The 11,254-nt window shown below is 32.7% G+C and overlaps 1 protein-coding gene and 1 long non-coding RNA gene across 2 annotated transcripts in view; both read right to left on the bottom strand.

Moving 5' to 3' along the window:
* Positions 1–3,024: 3,024 nt before the first annotated feature.
* Positions 3,025–3,934, bottom strand: LOC132548368 (uncharacterized). The gene is made up of 3 exons (XR_009554152.1): positions 3,910–3,934; positions 3,707–3,732; positions 3,025–3,612 (listed from the first exon to the last, which is right to left on the bottom strand). It is a non-coding gene; the product is annotated as an uncharacterized LOC132548368 (long non-coding RNA).
* Positions 3,935–10,543: 6,609 nt separating this feature from the next.
* Positions 10,544–11,254, bottom strand: part of LOC132548433 (inactive phospholipase C-like protein 2) — a 90,364-nt gene continuing 89,653 nt past the window's right edge. The window contains exon 27 of the mRNA XM_060212298.1: positions 10,544–10,564. The gene's annotated coding sequence lies outside the window, so the exon portion shown is untranslated. The remainder of the gene's footprint in view (positions 10,565–11,254) is intronic.

The raw sequence follows: 11,254 nt of genomic DNA, 5'->3' as shown, positions 1-11,254 counted from the left end.
TTGAATTTGAACAATTTAACTTTTCCTGATAATGATATGAGTTGACATTTTTGTGAATACTGCTCCCAAAATCAAGTTTCCAACACATGATGTCTGATTTATCCAACACCACTATGATTCAATGATAATTATGATTGATGTCTATAAATGCACATATTCTGTACATTCACTACCATTTAACCTGTTCCACACAGATGTATTTGTTAAAATACCCATGGATGATCAGACATGACGGAGTCGGCTAGTGACCATAGCAATATGTCAAAAAACATTCGTCAGCTTGGTTAGGATATATTGATGATAATATTAACATGTGTCTGATTGTGTCAGATAAATTTCTGTCATTGATGCCCTGCGGAAAACAAAACTCAGTAACAATTAAGGGTCCCAGTGAAATATTGTAACAAATAATAAAAACAGTGTAACTATAAACAACAAAAGGTCTGATGGTGTTTAGTTTTATTGAGATGGGATACTAGTGAAATATCCACTGATCATACATACATAACAATGCTCTGTCACTAATACAAAACCATGATAACAATGAGTATCTCTTATGTGACAGTAAGCTAGTCTACAGTCACCAGTGGACAAACACATCTAGTATACATAGATAACATCAAATCTGTCTGCTTAATAGAAGTCTTACATTCTGAGGTCTGATCACTCTTGTACGTCATTATCACACTCTAAAAACCACTTCCTCTAGTTTTCATTAATCTTACACTTTTGCCCATTAATCACACTCTTGAACCCATTAACCATACTCTTGTACCCATTAAATCCTTGGTCACACTATTGTATCCATTAATTGACACTTATACCCGTTAATTACTCTAATGTACTCAATAAATCCATTAATTTTACTATTGTACCAATTAATCATACTCGTGTACCAATTGATCATACTCGTGTACCAATTAATCATACTATTGTACCAATTAATCATACTCTTGTACCCATTAATCACTCTTGTTCCCATTACACCCATTAATCACACAATTGTACCATTAAACATAATGTTGAACCCATTATTCATACTCTTGTCTCAATGAACTCTTTAATCACACTTTGGAACCAATTAATCATACTCTTGTACCCATTAATTACACTCTCTTATCCATTAATTACACTCTCTTACTCATTAATTACACTCTCTTATCCATTAATTACACTCTCTTACTCATTAATTAAACTCTCTTACCAATTAATTACACTCTCTTACCCATTAATTACTCTCTTACCTATTAATAACACGTTTGAATCCATTAATCATACTTACGTACCCATTAATCTCACTATAGTGCTCACCATACACTTGTAACCGTTAATCACATTCTATTCACTGATCACACTGTACACACCAGTATTCGATAATCAGATTCCAGTCTCATCACACAATACCCTATACTACCCATTCCCAATGTTTCCAAGCCCTCATTGTACATTCTTCTACATTTTCTAATAGGACCAGAAAGGCTTTGATAAAACAAAAGTTTCCTATTTCAAATTTTGCCATGAGATGATCGTGTCATATGACCTATTTTGTGACCTCATTATCAATGCCCTGACACTATATCTTTTAAAAGGGCCACTGTCTGTCTCTGTGCATTAGGACAATTAACATGGACTGTTCAGAAAGTTTTGAAGAATTTTCAAAACTTTCATTTTATCAACTGGCTACATGAATTCTTGGAAATGTGTTCCGTAAATTTTATACAGAAGATATAAAATTGTATTGACAACAAATCATCTCAAAGGTTAAAATATTAACTTTGTCTAATGAATATCTTTACATACATGTCATATATGTTATAACCTGCACATCATAAATATCTTAATTAGCACATCATAAAAATCTTAACATGCATGTCTAGATATTTTAACCTGCATGTCACATATATATTCACCTGCACCTCATAAATATCTTAACATGTAATATATATGTGAACATGCAAGTTATAAATATATCGATGTGTAGGCTATAAATATCTTACACCATAAATTTCTGAACATATTATAAATATCCAAATAAACAGGTCAGAAATATCTCAATCTGCATGTCATCAATATTCTGGATGCTTGATGAGAACATCAATACTTAACAATGGTTTGTTCATAGGTCCTATCATGAAGTCAATTGCTCCATGCTACAAGGATGCAGAGAGCTCTCACCTATTGTCAGATGATAATAACTTTATCTTATATATAAATGATGTATATGAATTCTATAAAGCACTTTCCTATTTTACTTATTCTATATAAAGTCCAACTCAAACAGTACAGTTTCTTTCTTTCAAAGCAAAACATTAAAAAAGAAATACAAATATAATAAAACATAACAGTATTTAAAACAAAACATCAGCACAGCAGCATTGTGTTAATAGTGTGTTAAATGATTAAAACTCTTGAATATAACTTTAAAAAAAAGGAAACTGATTTACATAGCATAATAAACCCAACAGATACATATGACTGACTCAACACTGCTATCAGTAATATACCCAAAAGTGTATATACAGATATATATTACTGTCTCAACTCTCCTGTCAGTGAGAGACCCTAGTTTGTATATACAGATATATATTACTGTCTCAACTCTCCGGTCAGTGAGAGACCCTAAGTGTATATATACAGATATATATTTCTGTCTCAACTCTCCAGTCAGTGAGAGACCCTAAGTGTATATATACAGATATATATTTCTGTCCCAACTCTCCTGTCAGTGAGAGACCCTAAGTGTATATATACAGATATATATTTCTGTCTCAACTCTCCTGTCAGTGAGAGACCCTAAGTGTATATATACAGATATATATTACTGTCTCAACTCTCCTGTCAGTGAGAGACCCTAAGTGTATATATACAGATATATATTACTGCCCCAACTCTCCCGTCAGTGAGAGACCCTAGGGTGTATATACAGATATATATTACTGTCCCAACTCTTATGTCAGTGAGAGACCCCTAGGGTGTATATACAGATATATATTACTGCCCCAACTCTTATGTCAGTGAGAGACCCTAAGTGTATATATACAGATATATATTACTGCCCCAACTCTCCCGTCAGTGACAGACCCTAAGTGTATATATACAGATATATATTACTGCCCCAACTCTCCTGTCAGTGAGAGACCCTAGGGTGTATATACAGATATATATTACTGTCCTCAACTCTCCTGTCAGTGAGAGTTCCAGTAGTGAATATACAGGTATATATTACTGACCAAACATTTCTGTCAGAAAGAAACCAAGTAGTGTATGCATAGGTATATATTACTGAATCTGCCCATACTATATATACTATAGACCTGCCCGTACCATATATACTATAGACCTGCCCATACCATATATACTACAGACCTGTCCATACCATATATACTACAGACCTGTCCATACCATATATACTGTAGACCTGCCCATACCACAGACCTGTCCATACATATATACTATAGACCTGCCCATACATATATACTATAGACCTGCCCATACATATATACTATAGACCTGCCCATACATATATACTATAGACCTGCCCATACCATATATACTATAGACCTGCCCATACCATATATACTATAGACCTGCCCATACATATATACTATAGACCTGCCCATACATATATACTATAGACCTGCCCATACTATATATACTATAGACCTGCCCATACCACAGACCTGCCCATACTATATATACTATAGACCTGCCCATACTATATATACTATAGACCTGCCCATACTATATATACTATAGACCTGTCCATACCATATATACTATAGACCTGCCCATACATATATACTATATATACATATATACCTGACCTGCCCATACTATATATACTATATATACATATATACTATAGACCTGCCCATACATATATACTATATATACATATATACTATAGACCTGCCCATACATATATACTATAGACCTGCCCATACATATATACTATAGACCTGCCCATATATATATACTATAGACTATAGACCTGCCCATACCATATATACTACAGACCTGCCCATACCATATATACTATAGACCTGCCCATACATATATACTATAGACCTGCCCATACATATATACCACAGACCTGCCCATACTATATATACTATAGACCTGTCCATACATATATACTATAGACCTGCCCATACATATATACTATAGACCTGCCCATACCATATATACTATAGACCTGCCCATACATATATACTATAGACCTGCCCATACTATATATACTATAGACCTGCCCATACCATATATACTATAGACCTGCCCATACCATATATACTATAGACCTGCCCATACCATATATACTATAGACCTGCCCATACCATATATACTATAGACCTGCCCATACCATATATACTATAGACCTGTCCATACCATATATACTATAGACCTGCCCATACCATATATACTATAGACCTGCCCATACCATATATACTATAGACCTGCCCATACTATATATACTATAGACCTGCCCATACTATATATACTATAGACCTGCCCATACCATATATACTATAGACCTGCCCATACCATATATACTATAGACCTGCCCATACCATATATACTATAGACCTGCCCATACTATATATACTGTAGACCTGCCCATACATATATACTATAGACCTGCCCATATATACATACTTTACATCTCTCCCAAATCTCCACACTGGCCTTACAACCTACCCCAATCTGACAGATACAAACCATAACTTATCACTGAATATCCCCACAGTTGGGTTGAGCAAGGAACAAAATGAGAAATGGTTTTATGTAACAAGTAACAGAACAAAGAAAATGGCAAAGACATCAATGTGACTAGAAGGGAACACACCTGTATTTAACTGTACAATATATGTCACACACAAACTCTCTTGTGTACTATCTACCATTCATCATAAATAAAAACACAATGAACAGATAAGATCAGATCAACATTACTTATTATTCCTAAGACCTCTTTACTTACTTCACAGACCCAATTATGCATGCAATAATGAAAGTGGTATTATGCTCAAAGATACCTACATCAGAACCAATATCACAGACTTCTATTGCTACCGACAGACATGTACGTTTTTATAGGTGTATGCTTTCTACAGTGCATTTAATATACAATTCGTCACTCGGAAGGTCGTTGATGAGAAATTACATGATTAAGTAAAACTGTAAAAATGTAATAAGTCTCTGTCATCATTTCTAAAACATTTTGTACTGTTACCATGGTTACACTTGAAATGTACAGACTTGTAAATAAATCAAACACAGTAAATCAGATAAGGGTTCTCTCTATTGAAATCATTCTTTTCTAAAGTTTTTGTATGCAAAACTGTTTGATTCTTGAACATATCACAGGTTTGTAAAATGTGTTATTTGGTGTACAGTTTCTTATTTTGGTGTACACATGTCTGTTATTGTAATATCTTTTATAATCACGTATATAAAGTACCTCTATTAGTTAGAATTTCGACCGACATTCCACTGTGATGAGAAATTTAATTTGTTAACATTATCATTATTTGAGCTTTCTCCTTCCCGCTTTGAGCATAGGATGATTTGAGTTGAATTTTTCTCCGATTTATTGTGCCTCTTCAAAAAATGTGACATGAACCATAGTTTTTAAAAATTTAAACTCAGTTTTTGTATCTGAAAAAATTCTATTTAAAGTATCACAGTTCTCTCAGACTACTGTACTATAAACATATAATTAAAAAATCTCATGGAGAAACATCAGCATATACATTCAACAAAAACTGTACAAAGCTCTCCAACATTTATATACCTATGTCTAAATCTATAACAATCAACACACCTAACTTTCATGCATGAAAGAAATTTCATATAATGGTTTATATTTACAATAAAAATATTCATGATTTTGACAGTTTTTTTTAATAATTTTCATTTGAATGCCGATTTACGAACACATTGTACAGGGTCGGTGTTACCACCAATGTATGATAGTTGTACATCACAATCAGCATGTAGTATATAACACTTTGATCATAAATAATTATAAACGACAGATTTTTGTGTTTATAAAATGAATAATAATGTATATGTAAATGTACAATGAAATATCTATAAAATGCGGATGACAAAACGTTCATTTTTGTGGGCGAGTGGTCATTGGATTAAAACAGCGTCACTTCTCCAGAAATATTAACAATGATCTGTGTAAATGAGTGTCACTCATTTTCCATAATTAGTAATAATTATCATTCTTAAAGAGTATCACTCATTTCCCAGAAATATTTACAACTGGACAATAGTTGATTAGTAAATTAACGTCACTTAAACATTCAGGAATATAATAATTCTTCCATGAAACTTGGTTACTAACAATCTTTAGAATCCTTTCAAACATTCTCTTAACCAAGATGAAAAATAAGAAATAGACCATGGAAATGAACACATTTCTACATAACCACAATTTATTTGATCTCGGTATTTAGAAGGTTTGCTTTAGTTAAAGTTACTCTCCAACAATAAATCGATCATTATTTTTACTCATGTCACTGTTACCTATCAAAAACAGTCATTGCCTGTTGACTAATAATTCAAACAATATATATAAATTACACATCATAAATGAAACTTTGGTCTGATGAGATTTTACTACCTCAAAATCTTTTAAAAATATTATAGTAAAAACCAGGAGCCAAACCTTTGAAAAGTAAAATTACTTTCGGAAAAGTAATTCATTCAATCAAATGTTTGATTTCAAATGAAGAGACAATACATTAAGGATGTATATTACTTTACAGAAAGAGCTCCATTCCAAGAACCTAAATAATCTATAGTTGCTGAGATTTACTTACTTTCCATGCTTTAAAAAGTACAAATTAAGTATGTAAGTACCAGAGATAAAGAATCATCAACTACTGAAAATATTATATATCACAGGTTTATTTATTAAATTTTTATTCCTACAACAGAGTGCCCTAGATACCATGGTACAGGTGTAAGGTTATGGATGCTGTACAATAACATGGCAGTATGCTGTCGTCAGGGTCAAGATACAGTAGCCCATGTAAAGATATAACTACATATCTGGTAGTGAATTACAAAATTTTTAAAACATATAGAAGTTTATGGTTATTGGTTTAGGAATATATCATTAACTTAAATTAGCTCCTTTTTCTTTGAGAGCTTGGAAGAATTTCTCTACTGACCTGATAAAAGTCTTGTACAAATGTAACACTAAAATATGTCTGACATATAATTACATAGCTAACATATAATTATGTTAAGACATATAATTATGTATATGACATATAATTTTGTATATGACATATAATTGTGTAATTGTGTATATGACATATATTTGTGTATATGACATATAATTGTCTTTAACAGTACTGAATGCAATTCTAATTATAGATAAAAAATAAACAAAAATGCTCCTGAAGGCCATTTTGATAGTTTTATAGAGGTCAATATACTACAAGGGGTCACCTTCATATCTTCATGGAAATGGTTATGAAATCTAAGGTAATGAACACAAATAATGTTATGTCATTTTAAACCTCATTGTTGTGATACTAAAGGTCATTGTGACTATCTTATAGGTCGATGTCACCAAGGTCAATGAGATGATACTGAAGGTCATTGGTCATTATAATTAATCAGTTAAAATAATTCTATGATAGACAAAAAACAAACTATATATTATCTCAATCAACAGCTCACATTCAACTTGCTACCTGTTTCATAAATAAAATTCAATCTAACACTCCAAATAATAATAAGAAATAAAAAATCTTTTAAAAACAGGAGTATAACAAAATTCAGTATTTTTAAAAAATCAGTTTCTTTTACGGCAAGAATAATGAAACTTCAACATAAAACTTAAAATGTTCAATAAGAGAAAAAAATCAGTAAAAAATACAATTGTATACATGTTAGTACACTAATCAGCAAACATATTTCATAATCTGGTATGTCATTAAGTCTACATCTTGTTTAAGATTGGTTCAGAAATCTACATATACTTATCTATATGACTATTCCACACTAATTACAAACAGTTGTTCTGTGTGACACAGTAACGTGTAGCCCTTCTGTAATCCATCCTGATGACCAGTACAAGGAAGGCTATATAGGTGGACATGTGTAAAAACATACTCAGATCAGTCCACTAATAAGCCCATCCATATCCACTGCAGTTTCAGTAAAAAACAAACAAATTACACCCACCAATTTCTTTTGGATTTAAGGTTATGTGTCGCCCCCCCCTTCAGCTCGTTGTTCGGTAGGTATGGTAAAATTTTCATACCTGCGATAACCCATCAGTACATAAGTGATATGGCAAAGACGTGAAAACGAGGAATTTTTTAAAAATAACAAACTCCAGATCTTCCATTTACATAAATACATATTTAACTTTATCAATGGCTGTGATGAACATAAAATATAAAATTGCACTTTTGTAAAATAGAACATGATCGTGTAAATGGCAAATGTCCACTGGTCCAAAATGAATGGAATCAAAATGACAAGTGTTGATAGAAAATCTTAAACGTGTGTTAGAGAATCTTAATGGTTTTATGGATAATGATTATTGATGGTTTTATCATCACATTTTAAATTTTAATGACAATTTTTATACATATCCTGAATATATTTGGCCAATTAATTATATCATTGGAAGTATTAGTCCATTAAAACCAAGGAAAATATAGTTCTAAAACTTTCGGAAGAGGGGGAGGCATCACTGGCACAAAACGAAAGGTTTTGTTACAACTCCTGAATGTTTAAGCAAGTTCACTATCTCTTCATTGATGAGGACTTAAGCAGAGGGTCAAAAATAGGAGCCTCCATCCTTAAGAGAGGAAGTTGATAAGTCTGGTACTACACTCTGGAACAAAGGGGAGAATTTAAGTTCTGAAGTAAAGTTTGGCTTAATTTATAAATATGTGCCCAACATGCGGTATTTTAATATCTGACTCATTAGTAAACTCATTTGTTACATAAACAACCTGGAGATAGAAACCAGTTTTAAATGTCACATCTCAATACCTTGTTTGAAATAAAAATATCTGAAATATATTCAATGCAACAAAGGATTGCAACAAAGAACAGTTGGTATGATTACATTAGACAAATTCAACTTTACATTGACTTCAATAGCCCCTTCTTTAACTCTTTACACCACAGAATAATTCTACGATGACATAACTGGAACATGTCCTTTATACACGTATGATATATGACCAAGTTATATACCAAACTGGCATTGATGACATGGCATCACAAAAATGAAGATGCCACTTTCAATGTACATTTATGTATATGATTCTATACATGAAACGATTCTTTTATATATTTTCTGAAATAATGGATGGAAACCCAAAATTGAGCACACTGTAAACATCCCACATACACACTATTACCATATATACAAAGTACTAACATTAAAATCAGTACTAAATTTACACTATGCTAACTCAATTATTACATGATATAAATTCTCTTTCTATATACAAATTCAGTAACATATCAATTAATTTTCTAGGAGGAATCTTAAAATAGTACCTCCATATTATAAACATTTATTGCTGAAGGTAAGTGATATAGTGTTATGTATCAGCATTCGTCAGTACCAGCCTGTTTACAATGCCAGACTCATCAATTCTCTGTACAACATGCTTAAGGTTTTAATTTGGCAATATCGTGAGAGGAAATCATTCTGGTAATATGGTAACAAACAATCAGTAAAATTCCAACTCTGAGTGATGGAAATGTGAGAGTCTTTAAATCTAGAGCAGATATTAAGATAACTTTACATTGATAATGTCTAGAAATTAAATTGGTCGAATATACTGAAAATCATTTTATTAGATCTATATACCATCAAAGACATCACATAAAAAAAGAAACTAGGTTGCTTTAGAAAAGCCTCTAATTTTAAGACTCCCATGAATCCATCTGATATATTTCTAAGTGGAATATTTTGGTTTTATAGAATTATTTACATAAGTTACAGATACATTAAATGTACAGGAAATTGGTAATGACTTTCACCATATTAGTGCGATATCACTGGTTGATATCTTTCTATTCATGGACTTATTACTTGTAAATACTGATCCAATTCAGATAAGGGATCCATTATGCAGAATTTAACATTCCCACATAGATCCAGTAGATCTCAGGTAACAGTGTTCCTTTAAGGTAGTGACAGTGTAGTCAATCTGAGTTGGGATAACTCCTGAGTGTCTGCAACATCACTGGAACCAGCCAGGAGGCCACAGTACATCAAACCGACCTGGCCAATCAAATGTTTCATAAATTGGACCAGCCAGCGAGATGTCTTGTATATATGGGACCAGCTAGCAAGATGTCTTGTGAATTGGACCAGCCAGCTGTAAGTAGTCTTGTGGTTGGACCAGCCGGTAAGAAGTTCTGTGACCAGCCAATGAGATGTTTCGTGTATCAGACCAGCCAATGAGATGTTTCGTGTATCTGACCAGCCAATGAGATGTTTCGTGTATCAGACCAGCTAATGAGATGTTTGGTGTATTAGACCAACCAGACAGCCATCATGTACACTCTATAACATAAAACACATTTGTCATCCAAAGTACAAATAATGAAAAATAATTAAAAAAAAAGAACATCTGTAAGTCATGGCTCATGTTCTAGTCCAAATCAAACCTAGCTACTCAGTGGCTATATATTTTACTTTCTTCATAAATTAACATAATGTTGTAACAACCATAAGGAGTACATTGTATTAGAAATATAAATAAATCTGCTAGGTACTACTAGTATTAAAGAAGCAGCAATATAAAATTATAGCAAACATCCTATACTGGTTTCTCCTATTGCAATTACAAGTCAATAAGGGCTCAGAAAAACGCCTGTAGAGAACATGGTTTACTTACATAGTCACCAGATAAAAGAATTGCTAGGACTTGGACGGACATAGCTAGGTTTACTTACACAGTCACCTGTTACAGCTCAGGTGAGACTTAGCCAGTCATAGCTAAGTTTACTTACACAGTCACTTGTTTAAGAACAGGTGAGACTTGGCCTGACATAGGTAGGTTTACTTACACAGTCACTTGTTTAAGAACAGGTGAGACTTAGCCAGACATAGGTAGGTTTACTTACATGGTTACTTGTTTAAGAACAGGTGAGACATAGCCAGGCATAGCTAGGTTTACTTACACAGTCACTTGTTTAAGAACAGGTGAGACATAGCCAGGCATAGCTAGGTTTACTTACACAGTCACTTGTT

The sequence above is a fragment of the Ylistrum balloti genome, unplaced genomic scaffold (genome assembly GCF_031769215.1).
Source record: "Ylistrum balloti isolate Yb309-2 unplaced genomic scaffold, AGI_CSIRO_Ybal_v1 Utg370010, whole genome shotgun sequence".
Lineage (NCBI taxonomy): Eukaryota > Metazoa > Mollusca > Bivalvia > Pectinida > Pectinidae > Ylistrum > Ylistrum balloti.
The sequence above is the reverse complement of the archived record's forward strand: the minus strand, read 5'-3'. Positions and strand labels throughout refer to the sequence as shown.